Consider the following 23,573-nt stretch of genomic DNA (forward strand, 5'->3'; position numbering starts at 1 on the left):
TATGGAGGTGATTCTAACACTGACGGGCGGCGGAGGCCGCCCACCAGAGTTCCCCCCCCAAGAACACCGCTCCGCGGTCATAAGACCGCTGCGGTGATTCTGGCTTTTGCACTGGGCTGGCGGGCGGCCGCCAAAAGGCCGCCCGCCAGCCCAGTGCAAAAGAGCCTTCCCACGAGGACGCCAGCTCAGAATTGAGCCGGCGGAGTGGAAAGGTGCTACGGGTGCAGTGGCACCCGTCGCGTATTTCAGTGCCTGCAAAGCAGACACTGAAATACAAAGTGGGGCCATCTTACGGGGGCCCCTGCAGTGCCCATGCCATTGGCATGGGCACTGCAGGGGCCCCCAGGGGCCCCACGACAACCCATACCGCCATCCTGTTCCTGGCGGGAGAACCGCCAGGAACAGGATGGCGGTATGGGCTGTCAGAATCCCCATGGCGGCGCAGCGAGCTGCGCCACCATGGAGGATTCTAAAGGGCAGCAGAAAACCGGCGGGAGACCGCCGGTTTTCCGCATCTGACCGCGGCCAAACCGCCGCGGTCAGAATGCCCTGCGGGGCACCGCCAGCCTGTTGGCGGTGCTCCCGCCAACCCTGGCCCCGGCGAATGACCCCCTATGTGTGTAAACTATTTGAAAAAGTCCATCAATTATGATCTTAGGTGGTAATGGTGTTGGTATATAAGCGTACATGAAGGTTGTCTTATATTTTGCACAGCAGTCTTTGTGAGCTTCAAGTCTTTTATCTAAGAGCAGATACAAGGATGTTTCTCAATTTCTTATTTCATTTTTTTTAACTGGGTGACATTGGCAAGTGTTAAAATAGGAACGCTAGAGTCATAACCTCCCTCCTCATTTTTTCTCCTTCGTTCTTGATGGTACTCCTTCCCTTCCTATTTTCACGTTACTTCATATGTTCTTTTATTCACATAAATGTTTTTATAAAACTGAACGTGGCTTGTAAGAACATCAATTATAGCATCTTTATACATTACTAATTTGATCTTGCTTGAGTTGCACTGAGCAAATCAGAATTATTATCGTTTTGCAGGATGGCACTATTTACCTTTAGAAAAATATTTGATGTGCAAAAATAGAAATAAAGCCAACAAAAAACCTTCTGAGTAGAAACCTTGACGTCATCTTCTCTTAATATGATCTCACTTATTGACAGGCTAACAGAAATTGCATTATCTGCGTACTTGGTTGAATATGTCCTGACCTGGATTTTAATTATGACAATTTCCTTCGCATCTATTTTTGAATCAATGCAGGAGCTCAACTTTATGACTCATGGAAAAACAGATCCTGCACAAAGCAATACGAGAGGTTCCAATAGGAAATGGCAAATACAGGCAGGTTATGACGTTGATAAGTTACCTAGGTGAAACAGCCTCCATGCAGAATAAAGTAATAGTTATTTTTATGGACAAAGAAAACGGTGCTGCCGCAGTGGCATCGATTGCAAACTGTGCTTAGGGGAATAGTGCCAATAACACATTTTTAGTTTCCCACTATAAATGAATTTTTGGATAAGGAATATATTAAAGGCTGTAAATTAGCAAATCTGCAGCAGCAGCTGAGAGGCAAGCATCTTCATTGTGTTGAGATGTGGTTGCCTTGTGTACTTTCAAATAGTTCAAGCATTATTACATCGCACTCCTGTGAATTTAATACAAAATTCAACAGCAGCTTGGAAGAAGCAGAATACAGCAGTTTGGAGAACGTACAATTACTAGCACTTTAATCTAATGTTGACTAGGTTTCAGATTAATATGGCCTCAGCACAAAGGCGTTTTGGAGTATTTAAAGTAGTACTCCTGTAGCTCTCTTTTATGTGTTCTTACAGGCCTTTATGAAATGGTCAAAAGTTCGAAGATGGGGACACTATCGGAATGTTAGGGAATGTTCATGCACAGACAATACGAATAGGAAGAAGTGTGCCCTTCATTCACTTTTACAAATAAGCTGAATCGTTCAAGGACCAATTCACACAAGCTTGTAGGAATAGGTAAAAGACCACATGCTCCAAAATGCCTTTTATGAACAGGACCAGTTGTGTGCAAGGCCTGAGTAAGAGTTATATTTCAAAACAATATGAAATATATTTGGAGGTCAGTGCGGTCATTCTATGTTTAAAATCCTAAGGTCTGATTCACAAACTGCACTTTGAGTAAGTTTACACTTTTGAAGAAGTATACTAATTTTCAGAATTCGAAAAGTGCACTTTTGTGGTAACACACTTTTGGAGTAACTTTCAATTTTTGTAGTATGTCCAGCAGTACACATGGCAACCACTGGTCCTGAATCGCGCTCCCATAGAATATAAGTGAGGTAACAATGTAAAATACAACCCTATAATAAATAATGTTAAATTAAATAACATTATTTAAAGAATAATAGAGGTAAATATAAATGATTATTAAAACATATTTAAAAATTATACATATTTATTGTTTAATCATTCATAAATAAACAATAAGTGTGTTTTAAATATATATCTATATCTATATATATATATATATATACATATATATATATATATATATATATATATATATATATATATATATATATATATATATATATTTTTTTTTTTACAGTTACTAGTTAGCTTACTCCAAAATGTAAAGTTAAAAAAGATAAGTTACCTTTTTGGATCAGGCACCAACTGCATTGATTTATGTTTGCCATGGTTTTCAATTCAATGTCAGTTTTTCTTAAAACACTTTGGACTCTGCTTTTCTATCCTGCACAAATAAGCAGTATAAATGACACCTGTTATAACGATATAAAAATTGCTTTAAAAACATAGAAACTCTTCTTTGGCTTTCTTTCACTGATTTTCGTTTGGGTCCAGAGGAGGATAGATGTAGGCGCAATTATCACAAACTAAACATAATTAAGTAGAGGATTAAATGTGAAGTTCATTATTTTAAACTATTGTGAGTCCAGAAATCATACAGCTTCTTACTCATTCTGTGTAGAACATTGGGTCCCAAACCTTTGACTTCTGTGGACCCCCACTTTATCAGTTCTGAAACCCGGGGACCCCCACTGAATTATTATTGGAATTCGGGGACCATCCTCCCCCAATGAGTAATTACTTAAAGATGAGGACCTAATCTGTTAATATTATTACATTTTAAAGCAGTCACGGATCCCCTGAGGAGGCTTTGCAGACCCTCAGGGGTCCCCAGACCACAGGTTGGGAAGCACTGGTGTAGAAAATTACTGTTTCGAAAATTATATGTCTGTACAAAACGTACCTCCAAGCATGTGTGGGTGATTTTCCTGTTCCAGATATTAACATGTTTAAATATTCTGTAGATCCTCTGTAAATGTAAAGTATGTTCATGGAAAATGGAACATATAACATCAATGAGTGTTGTGTTGGGAGCCACTGGAGAGAACCTAGGATGCAAACTTTGACAGCTATTCCACTCTTTTTCACATTCTTCCAGTTAACTTTCTAGGCAGACCATAGCTCTCACTCATTTGTCCTTAAATTCTCTATGGGCCCTTACAAGTGTCAGCGTTAGCCTCTAAATGGAGCTCCCCATGTAATAAGTTGCCGCTTCCACTCTTGAAACCACGGGTTCCATTTTATTGGGGCTTTTTTCTGCCACCTCCACAGTTTTGAATAGCTTTTTAGAACTACTTCCAAATGCACCAAACATCTCCCTTTGCTTACAGGCTGGATCACTTATGGACCCACTATCAGCCACCTCCTCATGACCTAAGTGTCGTTTCCTTGGAAAAAAAAAATAATGTTTGCCCTTTTGCTTGACATTACCCACTGTCCTGACCTGAGTCCAATCCACATTGCTGCCATTTCATAGTAATGAACCCTCAGTGATACAGATGTTATATGTTACAGCCACAGGGGTCTCCTCCTTGCATATCCACTAATGCCCTGCCCAACACAAGCCATCATTTCTTCACCACCGTCCATCAGAGATTGAATGAAGATCCTGCGCCACTTCTGAAATGTAGGGTAAGCAAAGACCTTAGGGAGAGAGCAGAGCCCCGCTCTCAGTGGTGGTGCCTCCACCAGCACGTAGCTCTATCATCTTGTCTCCATGCAAGGGCCAGGATATTGCTTTTCCATCAACGTTCTTACTTCAAAAATTACTTTCAAGTATATCTCAGCAAAACCACTGCATCTTCCCTAGGTAACCTCCAAATTGCAGGCAGTCTGCAGCAAATCAGGCCACTCGTAGAAAAGTCGGAAGCAGAACGCTTAACCAGTGATCAAAACATTAAGGCAAAACTGCCACTTGGGGCCTGATTTATACTTTTCATCACCGCATTTGCATCATTTTGTGACAAAAAATCGGCGCAAACTTAAAAATTCAATTATATTTTGTAAGTTTGCACCGATTTTGCATAAAAAAATGACGCAAATGCTGTGCTAAAAAAGTATAAAACTTGCCCTTTGTCTCTCCATCACCAATTTTGAGGGTTGTCAAAAATGTATATATCCACCAACGGACAACGAATTATGAATTGCACTGTCGGCAACTATTGATACTCAAGCAGGACCCAAACAGGGATGTCCGGTCTCCCCTACTTTATTTGTACTCTGTCCTAAGCCCTTTCAACAGTCTCTGAGGGGAACTTTGGAAATAAACAATGGAAACTTGATTCCCTATCATACCTGCACCTGAATATCAGAAGGACTAAAAAGTTAGCTTTAACCCCCGAGATGAATGTCCTGAACATCTGGTTCAAACAGTTAAATACTTGAGTGTTCAACTTTCTGACAATATGGGTCTCTCTGGTGCAGGAAACCTGGATAAGAGCTTGAAAAATGGTCCAAAATATTTCTTTCGATTTTGGGTTGAATTCATGTTGTCACAAATTATACTTCCTCATTTCCTGCATCTTTCTAACAGCTCTTCTTATGTTTCATGCACCCAAGATTTTTACAAAACAACTAAAAAGTACTAATATTAAGGTTGTAGGGCATCAAAGATAGATCCAAGCAGATCACGGCGGCTGCACTTCTCAACTTCCTGTCAGGGGATCAAATGTCGGTATTTTGGCTGAATGACTGTACTGCATATAAAGGGAACACGTTAAAAATCAGTGTGATCGGAGCTACCACAGTCAACGGCCATTGTTCTTCCATTTCATGATGTTGGCCGAATTCACCACTGTCATCTACTAATATTCAACAACTAGAACCGAAATTCAACAGCTAGAACTTTTTAAACTAAAAATGAAGCTGAACATGGTCCAAGTGCTAGCCTATATCTGAGAAAGTATTGCCCTATATTGCATCATTCCTGAGATCACAACCCAGTCACCCTCGTGGCACAGCTCACTAAGGCCCTTATTTATACTTTTTGGTGCAAAACTGCAATAACTCATTTTTGCACCAAAAAGTTTAGCACCGGCTTGCACCATTTCTGTGCACTAGCCAGAGACCATATTTATGGAATGGTGCAATCTGGTGCAAAGGGTAGGCTAGAGTATAAAAAAAACAACTTTAGTCGGGTGGGGCTGGTGGTATAGAAGAAGGGGGTTTAGCACCAAAAAATGACTTTAGGCAGGTTAGACAAAAAAAAAAGAAAAAGACTAACCTGATTAGCGTCATTTGATGGTGCTAAACTTACCATGCCACATGACTCCTGCCTTACAAAAGGCAGGAGTCATGCCCCCCACCCCAATGGCCAGCACAGGGGACAAGGGTCCCCTGGGCATGCCCAATGCACCCTGCGCCATGTATGGTGGGGCCATTTCAGGGCTACCTATGGCACTTTAAAAAAAAATGCAATACTTACCTGTACTTATCTGTACTTACCTGGGATGGGGTCCCCCATCCTCCGCAGTTCCTCTGGTGTGGGTGGGGGTGCCCCTGGGGCCTGGGGAGGGCACCTGTGGACTTATTCCATGGTATTCCACAATGGAAATAGGCCAACAGGTCCCCTAATGCCTGCCCTGACCCAGGAGTTAAAAAACAGGACAGAGCTAGCTTTGCACCATTTTTTGACCCCTCCTCCCTCCCGTGCACCATTTTTGCATGGGATTATAACTATGGCGTTAAGGCCATAGAGTAATTTTGTGCACAGGAACGCCTACCTTGCATCTCATTAAGGCAAGGTAGGTTTCCACTTCCAAAAAATGACTTTAACTCTATAATTTGGTGCTAGACGGGTCTAGCACCAAAGTATAAATATGGAGTTTGTTTTGCACAGAATTAGAGTAAGAAAAAATTATGCTAATTTGGTGCAAACAGAGTAAAAATATGCCCCTTATTGTTTTAACGTGATTTCATGGAGAAAGAAATGGAATTCAAAGTCACCTACAGCATCAATGGCATTGTTTGATAAAGTCTATTGTTATTTTATTCATTTATCTCAATTATAACCCTAAAAGTCTGCCTGTCTTTTTAGTTTGTTAACAATTTTCCGTTTCATTTTCAATAAGGCGATCTTTGTTTTAAAGAAGTAGACAGTATTCAGCTTGTATTTAGTTTTTGAGTAACAGATTGAGTAAGGAGTCCTGGTTAGTGGTGTTATACAGTGTATACAATCTATGTACATTTTTCTCCTGTTGTGTCCGATAGGTCTCATATTTTTTTATTATTTTATATATCATTTTCAAAGAAGATGAAGACTTATGGTAGAGGATCGGCAACGAGTCATTGTTTTGGCATAATAATACAACATGCAATGAAACATTTGATCATACAGCAATTTCATGCAGTTATGCACTTTGCAAGCACTATTAGAAGTATAAATCCCAACATACCTAACATCCACCTGTGGTATTCTCCCCCCAATTCCATGTCCAGTCAACCCCTGTGTCCACAAGGGTGTTGTAATAGGTGCAATTGGTATGTGACTTGGAGGTGATTTTCGGGACGTACTTAAGCAACAATAGATTTGTAGCATCTTCCAGAATATCTGCAACTAATAGGGTCCAGAAAAATAGCTGTGCCATCTGGGAAGGTTGTGACAAGGAGGGTTGGACAGTAATTGTTTTTAGGTAGAGTCTCAAACGTATACATGTCTTTGGATCAGGTGGAAGGTGACAGCAATTCCGGAATTCATCCAGCTGCCTCATTACCACATATTAGAGATTAGCCACTACTTGAATTTGGGTCATTTCTTCCCAACCCAACAGCACACCACTGCTCTTTTGACCATTAACGATGCAAGTGCGATAAACATTTTATGTGACTGGCGTGTACACGTCTTTCAGCTGCGCTAATAGTGACATTTTGGGGTCTATCTCTATGTCAAAGTCTGTCAGGTGGGACAGAGTGACAAACTCCTCTAGCGAGTATAAAAGGACCCTGTGGCACGTCCAGGAAAAATGTAAGAAGAACAATTCAGGTGCCCCACCTCTCGTGAAAATTAAGTCTTTGTCGAATGTGAACGTACATAGTGAGTGCCAAGGGAGTAAGATAGGATCTCTGTTCAAATTTGGAATCGATAATATGCAGGTGACTACTAGAGGATACTAGCCTAATCTGAGAACAGCAAAATGTCCAGGTATCCAATGGAATCTCCTCTCCCAGTTCCACCTCCAATATAGTTTTAGTGAAATAAGCTACTGGCTATTCCTCACTTTGCATGGATCAGTATAAGGTGGAGATCAACTGTGTGGAGGGCCGTATTTATACTTTTTGGCGCACAACTGCGCCAACGCAGTTGTGCGTCAAAACATTTAACGCCGGCTAACGCCATTCCAAAGCGCCATGCGGGCGCCTTATTTATGGAATGACGTTAGCCGGCGGACTTACACCAGGCAGCGCCGGCGTAGGGGAAAATGGAGCTTGGGCGCCAAAAAATGGGGCAAGTCAGGCTGAGGCAAAATTTTCACCTCAACCCGATTTGCGCCATTATTTTAAACTCCCAACCCCCATTGAAATGACTCCTGTCTCAGGAAAGACAGGAGTCATGCCCCTTTGCCCAATGGCCATGCCCAGGGGACTTATGTCCCCTGGGCATGGTCATTGGGCATAGTGGCATGTAGGGGGGCACAAATCAGGCCACCCTATGCCACCCAAAAAAAAAAGAAAAAAATACTTACCTGAACTTACCTTAAGTTCCCTGGGATGGGTCCCTCCATCCTTGGGCGTCCTCCTGGGGTGGGCAAGGGTGGCAGGGGGTGTCCCTGGGGGCATGGGAGGGCACCTCTGGGCTCCTTCCGAGCCCACAGGTCCCTTAACGCCTGCCCTGACCAGGCATTAAAAAATGACGCAAAAGCGGCTGGATGTAATTTTTTTTGACCCGCCCACTCCCGGGCGTCATTTTTGCCCGGGAGTGTAAATACGGCGCACATGCCTCGGAGTCATTTTTTAGAAGGGAACGCCTACCTTGCATATCATTAACGCAAGGAAGGTGTCCACGCTAAAAAATGACGCAAACTCCAAGATCTTTGGCGCTAGACGGGTCTAACGCCAAAGTATAAATATGGAGTTAGTTTTGCGTTGGATTTGCGTAAAAAAAAACGACGCAAATCCGGCGCAAACAGAGTATAAATATGCCCCTCAGTTTGCAGAATTCTCTCTAATGCCAGGATGGGGGTCAAGCGTATCGGGAAAGTTTGGTAGTAGTGTCTTACACAATTTGTGGAGACAGTAGTAGAGATCAAGGGGGTGGTTCCTGAAGCTCCCAGAAAGTAAGGAAGTGTAAGTCAGTCAGTGTAATGAAGCTACAATTTTCATAAACATCCCCCTATTTACACATTCTTGGTCACCTCAACTGAGAAATTTCTTTTGGTTCATGTTTCACTGTGATTGGGCATAGGTAGCGTTAGAGTGTCTTTATGAGAATAAAATATTATATCATTAACCTGAATGGAAGGGTTTTGTAGGCCTTATCTAAACATTGCATTGACATGTGGCTTTGTATTTAAAGCTTGCACAGCCACGTGTATTTAGTTGAACTGTTGAGAAGGTCAAATTCTTTTTTCCTTCTTTCTTCCCTCTTTTTTTACTTTTGACTTGTGTTATAGTCATAAGTAAAACATTTCATGATGCAAATGTCCCATGGTAACAATAAAATGAATGGAGAGAGTGTTAAAACTTTGCTTCCTGGCCATTTAACCTATGAAAAGAATAACTGCAATGGTAGATTATTCTTAAAACCATTTGTGTGTGAATAGACACTGTTAAAAATCGTATGTGAAGAAGAGTGTGATAATTTCAAAATGTACTGAACTAACCTTGACTTGTTTTTGCCTTATAGACAACAGATGGTGGGAAGAAATCAAGATGTTTCGTGCTGTTTCAGAAAATAGTTAAATGTAACATATGTTTAGAATGTTCTTTGTTAAAACTTGCAAGATGGACTAAAGCTGTCCTGTTCATATGGAGACATCATTGATTGACATCAAGATTGGTTGGAACCAGAAGATATCTATGCAAGAGTTGCAACTTATTATATTGTCAATTTTTTTTTATAAAATAAGGTCCCAGGCTGAGATAAAAAGGGCTTTCGAGAATCTATTTTTCCAAGAGGCTAGACCCTTTTCCTTTGAGAGGAAACACCCTGACTCTGACGCATTCTGACTTATTCTTTTTGCGGATGCATCTTGGATTCATTCTGAGACCAAAATTTCCCCTGGTTAAACTGATTTCTGAGAGATTCTACTGAACTTGTCAGTCTCCTCTCTATGAGAAACTCTCTTAGAGAACTATATGCTTTCGCAACAAAGAAGAGAGCTCTCTATGGTTTTCTGCTGATGTTCTTTATCTATTCTGAAATAAGATTAAAATAGGGATTAGCTTTTTTATGGGACACACTCTATGCTTTGTTCTGTAATTTTATTGAGATTAAATTAATTTGTTAATAAAGAAAGTGGTGATCTAATGATTTAATAAAATCTTGAAATAGAATCCAAATTCTCATTATTGACTCCATTCAAACATAAATGAATGTTCTTAATTTGTGAATGCGAAGCTCTTATTCCCTCTACATCTGCCTCAAAGGTCCCACCTCGGGGGCTCAGTTGAGATGCAGGAACTTTATATTTCCTAAAGCTCTCAATAGTCCTCAGAGGCAGTGGTAAAACTTCCCAACAGTAGTTTAGGGGAGTACATGGTTTTTCACCAGGCTTTGTTTGTTAATCTTTACCAGGTGCACATTATGCATCCTATGGTGATCGGGGATGCTCCCAGCCTGGGGTGGAGTGCACCAAGCAGAAACAGGAATGGTAGAGGTGTCAACTTATCTAGCTCGATTGTGATGTGCGACATGAAGGGGATGGGGTGGACCCAATAGTGAGCCAAGGGAGCCTGGGCACACAGTTAGTATAGTTCAAGATTAGAAGCCTCAAAGTACCCCCACCCCCGAAAATAGTATTGTCAGTGTTTACCAGTGCACTCTTGCCTATTTCCCCACCAAAGCCAGCCTAATCAGCTTTGTCATAAGCATAATAAATAAAGATGTAGGTAGGGTTTAGGGGCACACTGATCAACAAATAAGGTAATCTGGATGGGAAGACCATTTTTAGGAGCTCTATCCTTCCTGTCACAGATAAGGGGAGCAACATTCAGCGTGGAAGCTGTTCTGTGAACCTAGGAAATCCCATAGTTTTTGTGCATGACAACATTCATATCTTGATTGATCCACATACTGAGGTACTTAAATAGTCCATTACACCAATCTAGTTGGAGGGCCTATGTGAACCTTGGAATGCAGTCGATGAGTGTCAAGATCCTGGATTTTTTCCAGCTAAGCATCACTCTAAATAGGTGGCTGAACCTATTATATTCCCTCATTACCAGATTAATGCCATGTTGTGGATCCCTGAGTTATGAAGCTGTGTCATCTGCATATAAGGGCATTAGGATATGTCAGCTAGTGAATCACAGTGCACAATGTGAATAGTGTTATCTGAGCCTGGCTGCCAAATGTTCTAGTGCAAGCACAAAAAGTATGGGTGAGAGTAGGCAACCCTAGCGTGTCCCTCAGTAGATTTCCATCTCTCCAGAGGTAATCACATTTATCCAAACTTTAGCCACTGGAGAAGGGTACAACAATCTGATTCACTCTATAAATGTTAGGGAAATACCCATCCTATTTAATATGGTGAAAAGGTTATCTAAGGCATCAAATGCCTTAGACGTGTCTAGATATATGGCTGCAATGTCTTGCTCCAAATTTAAGCTGTCTAAAAAGTGTTTGCGCAGGTTGTGAGCTGTTGGCTGCAAAAACAAATTGGTCGGGTCTCACCATGTCTGGGAGTAGTAAGGTAAGGCAGTTAGCAATCAATTTACCTAATATTTTGGCATCACATATAATCAGTGAATGGGGTCCATAGGATTCATACTTTTGAGGAGGTTTCTCTGACTTCAATAATTCTATAATTATTGGCACCTCTCATGGTAGCAGGCAATTTCCGTGCTCTGTTGGTTTATCATACGCAGCAAGGAGATGTGACTCAATGATGTCTATGTCATGTTATTAAAATTGGGTTGGGAGGCCATCAGACCCAGGTGCCTTACCTGTTGGGAGCTCTCCTATCACTTTTTTTTATTTCTTCAAGCATGGATGCTTGTGTCAGAAATAGCCTCTGCACATCAGCCAGGATGGTGTCCACCAGATAGCTATTTGAGATGAGCAGGATGGGCCCTTGGTGGTGTATAGGTCAACTAAGTATGTAAAAAAGCTAGTAAGTATTTGTGCACTGTGTTGGCATAGAATGGCTGATGAGATGTGGGCGGGGATGGAGACCATAGAGGAAACCCTAGAAGGAGTTCGTAAGTGTCTGAGTCCTCATAAGGGTATGGCTAAGGCTATTACAGACACCTACTATTGGCTCCATTCAATTGATGAGTCCCTATGTGACAATGCTAGTGTCATGATGCAGAGGGAACAACATCAGCCCTCTACTTCTAACACCAGCGAAGTTGCCACACAGCTGGGGATCATCCATAACATCATGGAATCCATAGAGTGCAAGTTGGACTTCTACATAGCAACAATGGTTGGCCTTAATAACAATGTTGTTGCTTTGCTTGCAAGCCACCAGTCCCTTGTCAGAGATTTCCAGGCTGCCTTTCAGGCACTGATGAATGCCCATGGGGACACAGGATCCATGTATTTTCCCATGCTGTCTGTGTGCTTCAGATACCTCCCATACAAACATCATCACATCCAGGGGAGGCGCAAAATATCCATCAAAGGATGAAGATACAGACTTCACCAGTTTTTGGTGGCGATAAGCCCAATGACATTTGTAGCTGTAGCATTTATAGAGTGCATTAAACCAAGAGGTATGAAAGCGCTAAACTGAAGAAGAACTGTGTGGAAGGTGAGGACCCGGAACAGTAAAAAGCATCAGCAACCAGGCTTTTTAAAGGAAGGACACATTCGAAAGCAGCCACGTTTTCACCTGCCTAAGAAAGATCAGGTACTAGTTTAAACTCCTAATGTGTTCTGGGAGGGTGAGCCACAACCTGGCAGCTGCCACTTTGAAGGCCCATTCCCCCACCTGGCTTTTCTACACCTAGGTACCACCACCATACTACGTCCAGCTGACCTCAGAGGTCTAGTAGGAATATACCAATTAAAGACCGTACTAAGGTAAATCAGCCCCTGTAGCCCTATGAGTCAAAAAAGGGCTTTAAAAGACACCTGCTTCTGCCCTTGCAACCTGTGTAGGGATCTTAATGCCTCTATGACTGAAATGTGTTTTGGTAGCCCTGAGACCAGACGTGCAACAGCAATAGGGATAATTTGGAGCTTCTTTAATGTTTACTGGTTAACATTTAGTTAAAGGGCATTGCAGTGGTCCAAGTGAGATGTGATCAACGCGATGAGCACTGACACCCTAAGGGGGAGAAAAGGCAGGATTTATTTCAAGATCCTAATGATCCAGAACCAGGAGCTCACTGTTCTATTAACCTGGATGTCAAAAGCCAAGGTGTTATCAAACAGCAACCCATGATTCATGGCCACGGCCACCAGAACAGGTAAAGTACCACAAATTTCTGACTACCATTGGTTGGACCAGATCGAGCTGTTAAAAAAACAAGATCTCTGTTTTTGGCCTTGTTCATTTTGAGCCAGTTCTTCCTCATCCACCTGCTGATTTGTGTCATGCAAGCCCTAATCCTGTCAGCCACTTCTTCCCTGTCATCGGAGATGGAAAATATAATCTGGGTGTCATCGACATAGGATGAAACCTAGAAACCGAAAGAGCGAACCAGCCTCGCCAAAGGGGCTACATACAAATTAAATAGAGTAGGACCGAGGGATGACCCTTGGGCAACCCCACAATGGAGCTGAAAAGGTTTGGCTCTGAAATCCTCACAGCTGACTATGAGAGTCCTATCCAGCAGGAAGGACTCCAATCAACTAAGAGTTGCATCCATCAGCCTGGCCTGCCGCAGACTTTGAACCAACAAAGATGGAGATGTGGTGTCAAAGGCTGCGAACAGGTCTAACAGTATCAGAATAGCCGCACCTCCCTGGTCGACTTGCCTGCGAATGGAACCAGTAGTCGCTATATGGGCCAATTCAGTGCTATGATTCCTCCTAAACCTGTTTTGAGAAGGGTCCATGAGTTCTTGATCTGAGAGATATTGGGCCGAATCCTGATTGATGTGCCTCTCCAGGATTTTAGCTGGAGCAGCAACAGAGAAATCGGGTGCAGATTTTAAAAATCGCCTGAACCACCATCAGGCTTTTTCTTCAGAAGAATGACAACGGCCTCCTTGCAGCCCTGCAGATACACACCAAAGACCAGGACCTGAGAATAGACCTTCTCCAAGGTCTCCAAGGTAAGGTCAAGGACCAACTGCAGGACCCTGCAAAGGCAGAGATCATTCAGTGAGCCCGAGGTAGTTTCTCCTAACAGAAACATAATTTTGATCGCAGACAATGGAGAGAACCTGGCTAGGCATTTAAGATTGGCCAGTTGTGAGAAAGTGCCTCTTTTGACACGGTTAGTGTTCCCACTTTTTGCCTGGATCATGATGTGTTTTTGAACTGTAAGTGCCCTGGGCCCCTGCTAAACACGTTCTGAGAGAGGGGGCGTGGCCTGGCTGCCAGGCAAGATGGCCGGCACTCTGTGAGGCTCTGCCGGGCCGTTTATCCATTTATTTCCCCTAAAGGGCGGCGCTGGCGGAGGCGGATTGAGGCGCGGTCCCGGGTGCGTCTCGCCATCACTTTGGGTGCGGCGGCGGCCCGCGATCGGGTCTGGTGCTGAAGTTCCCGGCTCGCGCGTGGAGGCCTAGCTGCGAGTCACTGTACGCGTGCGTGCTCCGGTGGTCGGGGCGCTTGCAGGGTGTCGCTCCCGGCGAACATACTGTGCCGGGAACGAGTGAACGCTTTGGAGGCCTACTCGGTGGTTCTGGTGGTCTCCGCGCCCCGGCGGCCTGGTGGTGGGGCGAGCGCGAGTGGAGCTGAGCTAGAGCCGGCGGCAGATTGTCTCGGGGAGGAGGTAGGACCAGCTTGGTGGCCCGGTGGATCTCTGCTGGACGTGGTGGCCTGCTGCTGGCGTGTGGACGGACGGAGGTGCCAGAGGAGTGTTGCTGGAGTGCGCCTTGTGGGGAGCGACATCTCTGAATTGCTTGGCAGGTCTGGGTCGCCTGGCATGCACTGAGCTGCCTGAGAGTGACTGGTCAGACGTGGCGGCCGGGCGCTGGAGAGCAGGAGGAGGTGAACCGATCCTGGTGGGTCGCGGCCGGGCCGGCAGTGATTGCTTGGAGGCCTGGAGCTAGAGGGTGTCCCCTGCGCCGGCGTACTGGTCTTAACTGGGGCCCAGACGCTGTTTTGTGTACGGAGAACTCGCAGTACTGGAGCTGGTGTTGGCGGTGGCTCACGGTAGAGCTGGCACGGATTGGCCTGCCATGTGGAGTGTCTTGGTGCTGGTCTACCGCCTCGTGTGCCGTCTGGTAGGCCATAGGCAAAATCGGAGTGGCTGTGAAGGGGCTGCCTGATTGTGGACATCCTCAGATCTGGATATTATTTACCCTTTTTGTGCAGGTAGGAGTCGGTTATGGACTGAGCTGGAATCATGGGCAAGGCTGATCAGCGTCAAGCAAAGCTCACCTTTGAGGGTGGGAAAAAGAGAAACGCGGCTCCTGCCTCTCAGTCCTGTGGTGATGTAGTTGGAGAGGGAAGCCCGGAGGAGTCTGTGCGGTCTATGTTTTTAGAGCTCAAGAATAGCCTGGCAGGCATTGATGCGAAGTTGGACCATGTGACTGAACAACTTGAGTGCATTAAAGCCCGGGTGGATGATCACGATTCCAGATTTGAGGTTCTGGAGTCGCGTACGTCGGAGATGGAGGACGCACATCGGGGGGACAGAGACCAGATTGCACAAATGGAGCGCATTTTGGAGGTGATACAGAATAAAAATGAGGACTTGGAGGCGAGGTCGCGCCGCAACAATATTCGCATTGTGGGCCTGCCGGAGGCTACCGATATGGGCCGCATGGAGGACTTTGTGGAGAGCATGCTGTCGGATCTGTTTGCGGGCGAGCTCTCCCAGATGCTGGTGGTTGAGAGGGCGCATAGATCCTTGGGGCCTCGGCCTCCGCCGGGTACTCCTCCGGGCCCAATTATAGCGTGCCTATTGAATTACCGGGATTGAGATACGGTTCTTCGTTTGGCGAGCGAGAGGAAGCCTCTGGTATACAAAAACTCAGAACTCAGTTTCTTCTCTGATTATACCCCGGGCGTGCAGGCGCTGCGACGTGCTTTTTTACCGACCAAACGATTGTTGAACCAGGCTGGAGTCAGATTTGCTTTGCTGTATCCTGCTAAGCTGAGGGTGCGGCATGAGGGGAAGGTACTGCACTTCACGGACCCAAAGCAGGCAGCCAGGTTTGCTCGGCGATTGCCTAGGTGGCCGGGGGCTGCGGGGCCGGGGGAGTCGGGAGCTGAGAGTGCTGCTTCGAGTGACAATGACTAGTTGGCTCGCTGCTGGGCTGGTGGTACTGGCTGAAACTGCTGAGGTGCGCGGATCCGCCTCTGTGCATGAGATCGCCTGGAGTTCAGCTTTGCTGTTCGGCCCATGTGCCCCTCTTCCCTAGTGCATACTGGGTGGAGATCTGATAGGCCGGCTATTGCCCCTAGGATGAGTCCTGATAGTTGTTCTTTTGATTTAAAGGGGTGGGTTTTGGGGTTGAGTGGGTGGGTTTTTGAAATGATCCAATTGGGGGGCCTGAGTGGGAGGGGGTGGGAGCGGGCTTTGTTGGGTTGCGGGTCGTCTGTTCCTTATGTTGCTATGGCTGTTTTCTTTCAAGTCCTTGGCAGGTGGGTCTGTGCTTCCTGGCGATGTGAAGTATGCATGTGGGGGAGAGGTGGTGGCTGATAGTGTGACTGCGGTTCGGTGCTTGACGTGGAATGTGCGTGGGCTCAATGACAGGCGGAAGGTGCGGCTGGTGGCAGCCTATGTTAAACGGCATGGAATTGATATTTGTATGCTGCAGGAGACCCATTTGGTGGCGTCTGCGCTGGGCAGACTGAGAGCTGGGTGGGCTGGCGAGACCCACTGCTCGACATACTCAAGTTACGCTCGTGGAGTGGCAATCTTGTTGCGTAAGGGTCTGCAGTGGTGTACCCGTGATGTGATTGTTGACCCAAATGGCAGATATGTCCTACTGAGTGGTACGCTGTCCGATAGAGCCTGCCGGCTTGTTGCTGTTTATGGGCCGAATGTGGATGACCTGGAGTTCTTCCTGGAGCTGTAGCGCTTGGTGGAATCGCTGGGTGCTGATGCAGTGATTTGGGGCGGCAATTTTAACGTGATTCTGGATTCTAGGATGGATCGCAAGAGTGTGGCCAGAGTGCAGCATGTTGCGGCAGCGAAGTCGCTGACGGCGGTGATGCAGAGTGGTGCTTTAGTAGATCTGTGGAGGCAGAAGCACAGAGATGCTAGAGAGGGTACGTGCGTGAATTACGTTCACGGTAGCTGGTCCCGTATTGATCACTGGCTGGGCACAAGAGATGTGGAGGCCTGGACGAGATCAGTAGATCATCTTCCTCGCACTCTATCTGACCACTCGCCGGTTAGATTGGTGTTGGAGATACCCAGCGAGTTGGGCCAGTCGTTCATGTGGAGGTTGCCCTGCGGGGCACTCCGTGATGCAGCCTTTCGGGCGGAGGTGCCCGAGGCTATTATGTTGTTTTTTGCTGAGAATCGGGGTTCAGTGAGGTCGGCCGGTACATTATGGGAGGCATTTAAGGTGGTCATTAGGGGAATATGCCTCTCGAAACAGCATGGAACATTGAAGACCCTGCGGCGGGAGATGGCTGACATAGAGGGGAGACTTGCGGAGTTGGATCGGTGTCTGACTGAGAGTTGGTCGGGCGAGGTGCTAGCGGAGATCCGACGAGAGGTGTCCTTGTATGAGGAGGCCTCCCTCAGAGAAGTTTGTTTTACAGGAAGGCATGCGCGGGCTCGCCGCTATGGAGAGGGAGAGAGAGCTGGGTGCACGCTCGCTGATAAGCTGCGCAGGCCCTGGGCCAGTAAGTATGTCACTGAGGTTGTTGGCACTGAAGATGAGAGGGTGACTGGGACGAATGGTGTAATGCAAGTTTTTACAGAGTATTTTGCGCAGCTGTATGCTGCCCCGGAGGGCCTGGACGCGGCAGCTGCGCAGACGTATTTTGCGGATATTGCACTTGTGTGGTTTGATGAGGCACACAGGTCGTACCTGGATGTTCAGTTTTCTGTGGAGGAGGTGGCGGCGGCGATCCGCGGCCTGCCTGGTGATAAGTCCCCTGGTACTGATGGCCTGACTCCAGCGTTTTATAAGGAATATGCGGATATTCTCACCCTGTGCCTTCTGGGGGTATACGCGGAGTCCTTGGAGACTGGGTCCCTTCCTGCTTCACTCCGGGAGGCTCTGATAGTAACGATTCTTAAACCTGGGAAGGATCTGGCTCGATGCGACTCGTATCATCTACTCTCTATGATTAACATTGACAACAAAATCCTGGCTAAAATGATTGCGGCAAGTTTGCAGCCGCTCCTTCCCAAACTGGTGCTCCCGGATCAGTCGGGATTAGTCCCCGGTAGGTCCACATGTCACAACTTGCGCAGATTCTTCGCGGTGGCGGGCTCGTTAGGGGCGGAGGACAGGGCGGCGGCGGTGTTTCTAGATGCCACCAAAGCTTTTGACTCTGGCATGGGAGTATTTGTTTGCACTTCTGGCCCAGGTGGGTCTCAGCATGCGGTTTGTGCAGTTGATTAGATTATTGTACACCCTGCCCACTGCTCGGTTGCGTCTCAACCGGTGCGTGTCGGCCCCATATCCTGTTGCTCGCGGTACGCGTCAGGGCTGTCCGCTGTCCCCGCTACTTTTTGCGGCGGCGATGGAACCTCTGGCGGCGGGGCTGCGACAGAAGTATAATGATAGGGGTTTGCAGTTCCGACAGAGGCCTATCTTGGTATCTATGTATGCTGATGATATTGCGCTATACGTGCGGAATCCCGATCGAAACTTGGACATTTTATTGGACGAGATCGTGCGTTTTGGCACCTTTTCTGGCATCACGGTCAACTGGTCGAAGTCGGTGGTCTTGCCTTTGACTCCGAGCGTGGCGAAGTTCGATTCGCGGTACCCCTTGGCTTGGGCGGAGGGCCCGGTGCGCTATCTGGGAGTTCAGTTGAGCTGTGATGTTGATACACTTTGGCTGGCTAATTACGGTGCTGCAATGTCGTGGCTAGAGGAGAAGATTGAGACTTGCCGCACCCTACCATTATCGTTAATTGAGCGTATTGATATTACGAAGATGGTGATTCTTCCTAAATTCCTGTATCTCTTCGTTAACCTCCCGCTTCCGCTCGCACGGGGTTTCCTGCGACGCCTGCGTTCTGCACTGATTCGCTTGGTATGGGCGGGTCGCCGGCCCTGCATCTCTTGGGAGAGGCTGACGCTGCCGTTCGAGTTGGGTGGGCTTGCTGCTCTGGATCTGAAGTTATATTATAACTGTGCGCAAGCGCACTTTGCATACTACTGGTTGCGTCCGATTCGATACTTGCCGCATCTGGCACCCGAGAGCGATGCAGTGTGGCAGGATGGGTTGTTGCGTGTGCTTGGGGGCCGGGCTCGGTCTCGACCTAAGGGAGTTGAGAAGGTGGCATGTACGGCGAGAGCGTGGGGGATGCTGATGCAGCGTTCTGGTGTTAATGCACCATTTGCTCCTTCGTTGCCCGTTATGGAGGTCGCTGATGCTCAGATGTTCCGGGACGGCGGTGTGCGTGGTTTTCTTTGGGATGCGGGCTTGATGGGGCTGGGGAACTGGTTTGTGGATGGTCGCCTGATTAACCTTTCGGAGGTACTAGATGACAGTGGCAGGACGGCGTTGCAGCAAATGTATGCTCTCAGGGTTAGTGCTTTGCTGCGGGCTCGATATCCAGGCTTGCCGGAGGCGCCCACGGAGTTCCGTGCTCTGGAGGTGCTGTGCTGTGCGCGGTCGCCAAGTAAGCTAGTTACCAAACTGTATAACTGCATACAGGAGCAGAGCGGCGGCTCTGGGGAGTCTTCTAGGGTCAGGTGGGAGAGAGACGTGGGGGAACCTATCACAGAAGCAATGTGGCGAGGCTGCTGTGCCCACATGAGAGTACTGTCCCTGAACTATTGGCTACGGCTGCTGCATTTTAAGTTTTTGCATCGTTTATATTATACACCCAGCGGGCTCCACTCCATGGATCTGCGTGCGGATGCGTGCTGTGAGCGCTGTCATGCGCCGGACGCGGGTTTCCTGCACCTGGCGTGGGAATGTGCGGAAGTTCACGCTTTCTGGGTGGAGGTTTTGCACACAATTGCTGTGGTAACTGGCTCTAAGATACCCATCTCCCCTAGGGTTGCGCTGCTTGGGTGTGTGAATGAGATTAACGGGCCACATAGGCGGCTGGTTGGCTTACTTTTGCTATTGGCCAAGCGCAGAGTTGCCATGTGCTGGGGCAGGGGGCGGGCGCCGCGTAGGTCTGAATGGCTGCGGGATGCTGCCTTTTGTCAAGATCAGTTGATGGTCTTTTGGGAGCTTATGCCTGAGGGTTCCCGGCCGAGGGATATCTGGGCTCCGCTGCGTGAGTATCTGACGTCCAGGAATGAGCAGGCGGAATGATGTGTGTTTGCCCGTGTTTGATGCTTTCCCCTGCTCCCCCTGACTGGGTTAAGGATTGTGTATAGATGAGGTCGTCTGGTGTAGCCTGGCTTGTGCGCCCTATCTGCCTTTCTTGTTTTTCCTTTTGTTGCTTCACCCCTCTTTTGTTGGTATATTGACTTCGATGTCAGATACAACAATCACTCCTGGACCGGATATGCAGACTGTGTCGACTGGAAGCCCGGCGGGTTGGGCCGGAGATGTGGCTCCCGATCTTGATGCACGCTGCTAGAAAAGCTTGGAGTTTTGCTGAGCGGGATAAATCCTGAAGTTGAGGAGGGTTGTAGTATGTACAGTCTGTTGCTATAATGGGGGGGACCGTTTGCATTGTTGTTGTATTCTGCAATAATCAATATAAATAAATGAAAATTAAAAGAAATAAAAAAAACACGTTCTGAGAGCCAAATCTCTTTCCCCAAAACTGTACTGTGATTGGCAACTTCAACCACCCTTGTAAGTTTCTTGTAAATCGTACTCGTAGTACCTAAGGGATGGAGAGACCCCCCAGAGCTCAATTGTCCCCTTCTGAGAGGCCCCACACCAGTCATATGTAGACTGCTATTGCAGGTTGCATGACAGCGTGGCCGCAAAATTGGAAACATGACATGACACTCAGCCTGGGTGCCATATCCACTAACACTGCATGCAATATAGATAAGTCACTCCTCTAGAATGCCTTACAGCCCTAAGACAGTGTTCACTGTATTACATGTGAGGGCATATGTACATGAGCAAATATGCCTCCACTGTATCTTTGTCAATTCTTAGAATTAGTAAGTGTACAGGGAAGCCATAGTAAGTGCATATGCTGGACACTGGTCACAACATGTTCTCCAGCTACATGATGGCCTCTATGAACCCTGGCTTGTTTGGCATCAAACAACTCAGCATAATAAATCGTCACTGGTGCCAGTAAAGGATTTATTATGAAATGTACTCAGAGGGCACCTTAGAGGTGCCCCCTGAAAATCTAACAGCCCTGGCATGGTTGTTGACTGGTCGTAGCCAGCCTGCCACCACCAGACAGGATTCTGGACCCCTGGGGTGAAAGCTTATGTCCTCTGGGGCCAGAATACAAAGCCTTTCCTGGTCAGAGGTGGCACACCTCCTCCTCAGGCAGGTACCCTGCTCAGGTGGGATGCTTTAAAGGCTATACCACCTTTGAAATGCATCCCCAGCATCTGATCCTACCAGCAAAAGGCAACCCCCTGGTTTAGCCCCCACTTGGGAAAACCAGTGGGAAAACTAGAAAGAATAGGAGGAGTGGCCATCCTCAGCCAGCACCACCCTTCAGGTGTCGCAGGTGAGGTGGTCCCTCCATTTTATTTTCTTCCAGCCAATTAGGGTCAGGGTCGTGTGCCCCTCCCAAAGGAGGTGATCACATAGTGGGTGCAGCCATCCTAAGGTTAGTAGCCCATTGGCTAATACCAGGTACCCCCTAACACACTCTAAGTAAAGTATTTAGGTGGCACCCACCGACCAGAACTTTAAATTTCCTGATGACCTAAGAAGAGCCAGACACCACAGAAGTCGCACCAGCAGAGAAGTCTGAAGACACCAATTGACTTGGCCCCAGCCCTAGTGGCCTGTCTGCAGCCCTTGAAGAACCCCTACCAAAAGACGACTTGTCCTGCAGCCCAGTGACCTCCAAAGCCCTGTGAGGAATGCCTGCCTTCGATTAAGCCCACGATCTTCCGTGAACAGTGGACCTGTCCAAAAGCAACCAACTTTAAAGAAGAAGCAGCTGCCTGAGCAACCGCAAAATCTCCTGTGGAACCACCTCTGCCTGATGCCCACGTCCAAGTGGCCCACCAGTCCTTTGAAGGTTCCACAGTGCTTCTGAGCTAGAGTCCACCGTGGGCTCACTACTGCCAGACTCCACAGCGACGCCTGCAGCCTCAATCCAAAGCCTACCAGTGACAGAGACCTTTCCCTGAAACTGTTTCCAAAGTGGAGCCCCTGGGCCTTTGGAAGCTGGATTATCAGTGTCACTATGACCCCTGGCATCTCTATTTACCTGGGCAGCTGTGGGTTGCCTTCAACCGGCCTCCTGGTCAGAGTCTGCAGCCTGTTTTCTGAAACCGATCTCCTCCATTGGATAGCACTGGGCTCCCAATGCTGTTTTGGCACCCTGCACCAGTCGTCCCTGTGCCACTGAGGGTGTACGTTTGGTGCTGCCTTGTGGCCCCCCTTGTACTTACCTCAACTCCAGGAGATTCACCCCTGACCCTGCTCTACTCACCTGGGAGAAGCGCATGTTCACTTACCCCCTGTCTCCATTGGTTAACATTTGGCACCCATCTCTGTATTGGCACTCTGCACCAGGCCGCCTCTGTGCTGTTGATGGTGTAAGTTTGGTGCTGCCTTGTGGCCTCCTCAGTTCTTACCTTGACCACCAGAGACGAACCCCTGATGCCGCTTGTACTCACCTGTGAGCAGTGTATCTTCATGTAACCTCTTCACCAGAGCTCCCCTGTGTTGCTGTGGGTACACTTTGGGTGTTGATTTGAACCTTGCATGGTGTTGACCTCAAAACCGAAAGACTTGATTTGTAAGTCATTTACTTAACTGCAAAACTGCATTGTTCTTTCATCCTGTAGGATAACATTGAAGATGTCTGAAAATTGCAGTGTTGATTTTTGAAAGTGAAAATTATTTTTAATTTAAAAACTGCTTACCTTGTACCAACGTTCTTGGTCTTAAAAATTATATAAAGATCCATGTTATTTTTGTAAATTGGACTCGAGTTATTCTTTTAGTGTGTCTTTATTTATTGATAGTGTGAGTACAGCAAATGCTTAGCACAACTCCTAGATCTGCCTAACTGCTCGCCCACACTACCACAAAAATAGAGCAATGGGTTGTCTATTTTTGCCTATGGTTACCAAGGTGGGGTTGCCAGAACTCTCTGCACAGGGCACGTAATTTTTGTTCACTATATAGAGAGCCAGACTCCGACACCTGCTCTGATGTAATGTCTTCCCCACCATAAGTAATAGACCTCTCCTTCCCTTCTGCCATCCCGAAATCACTGGGGCTCTCAGTATGTACAGGAAAGTCTGCGAAGATCTTCAGGATCTTCTCTCTGAAGAACTCTGCTGTCTTATCGCAGAAAGCTTAGGAATTTTCTACTGCCTGATGTATAGGAGGTGACAAGAGTGTGCACACTATATTAAAGAGTTCTTTAGGAATGTTAATAGCACATCTAATCCTCTGATTGAAGTACACTGATTTATCCTCCTTGATAATAATTTTGTATTTAAGAATAAGCTCCATATGTATATTTCTCTCTTCCAACTTAAGAGACAGTCTCCATCTTCATTCTTGTCTCCTACACTGCCTTTGCAGGTCCTTGATCGCCTCTGAGAACTATGTGGCAGATGGTTTCCTCCTGCCCTTAGGGCTACCCTAACCAGAAGGTCAACCTCCTCAATGGCAGACTTAACACAATTGTTGAAATTCTCTGCTGGAGAACCCAAACCCCTTA

Source organism: Pleurodeles waltl, chromosome 8 (genome assembly GCF_031143425.1).
Source record: "Pleurodeles waltl isolate 20211129_DDA chromosome 8, aPleWal1.hap1.20221129, whole genome shotgun sequence".
Classification (NCBI taxonomy): Eukaryota; Metazoa; Chordata; class Amphibia; order Caudata; family Salamandridae; genus Pleurodeles; species Pleurodeles waltl.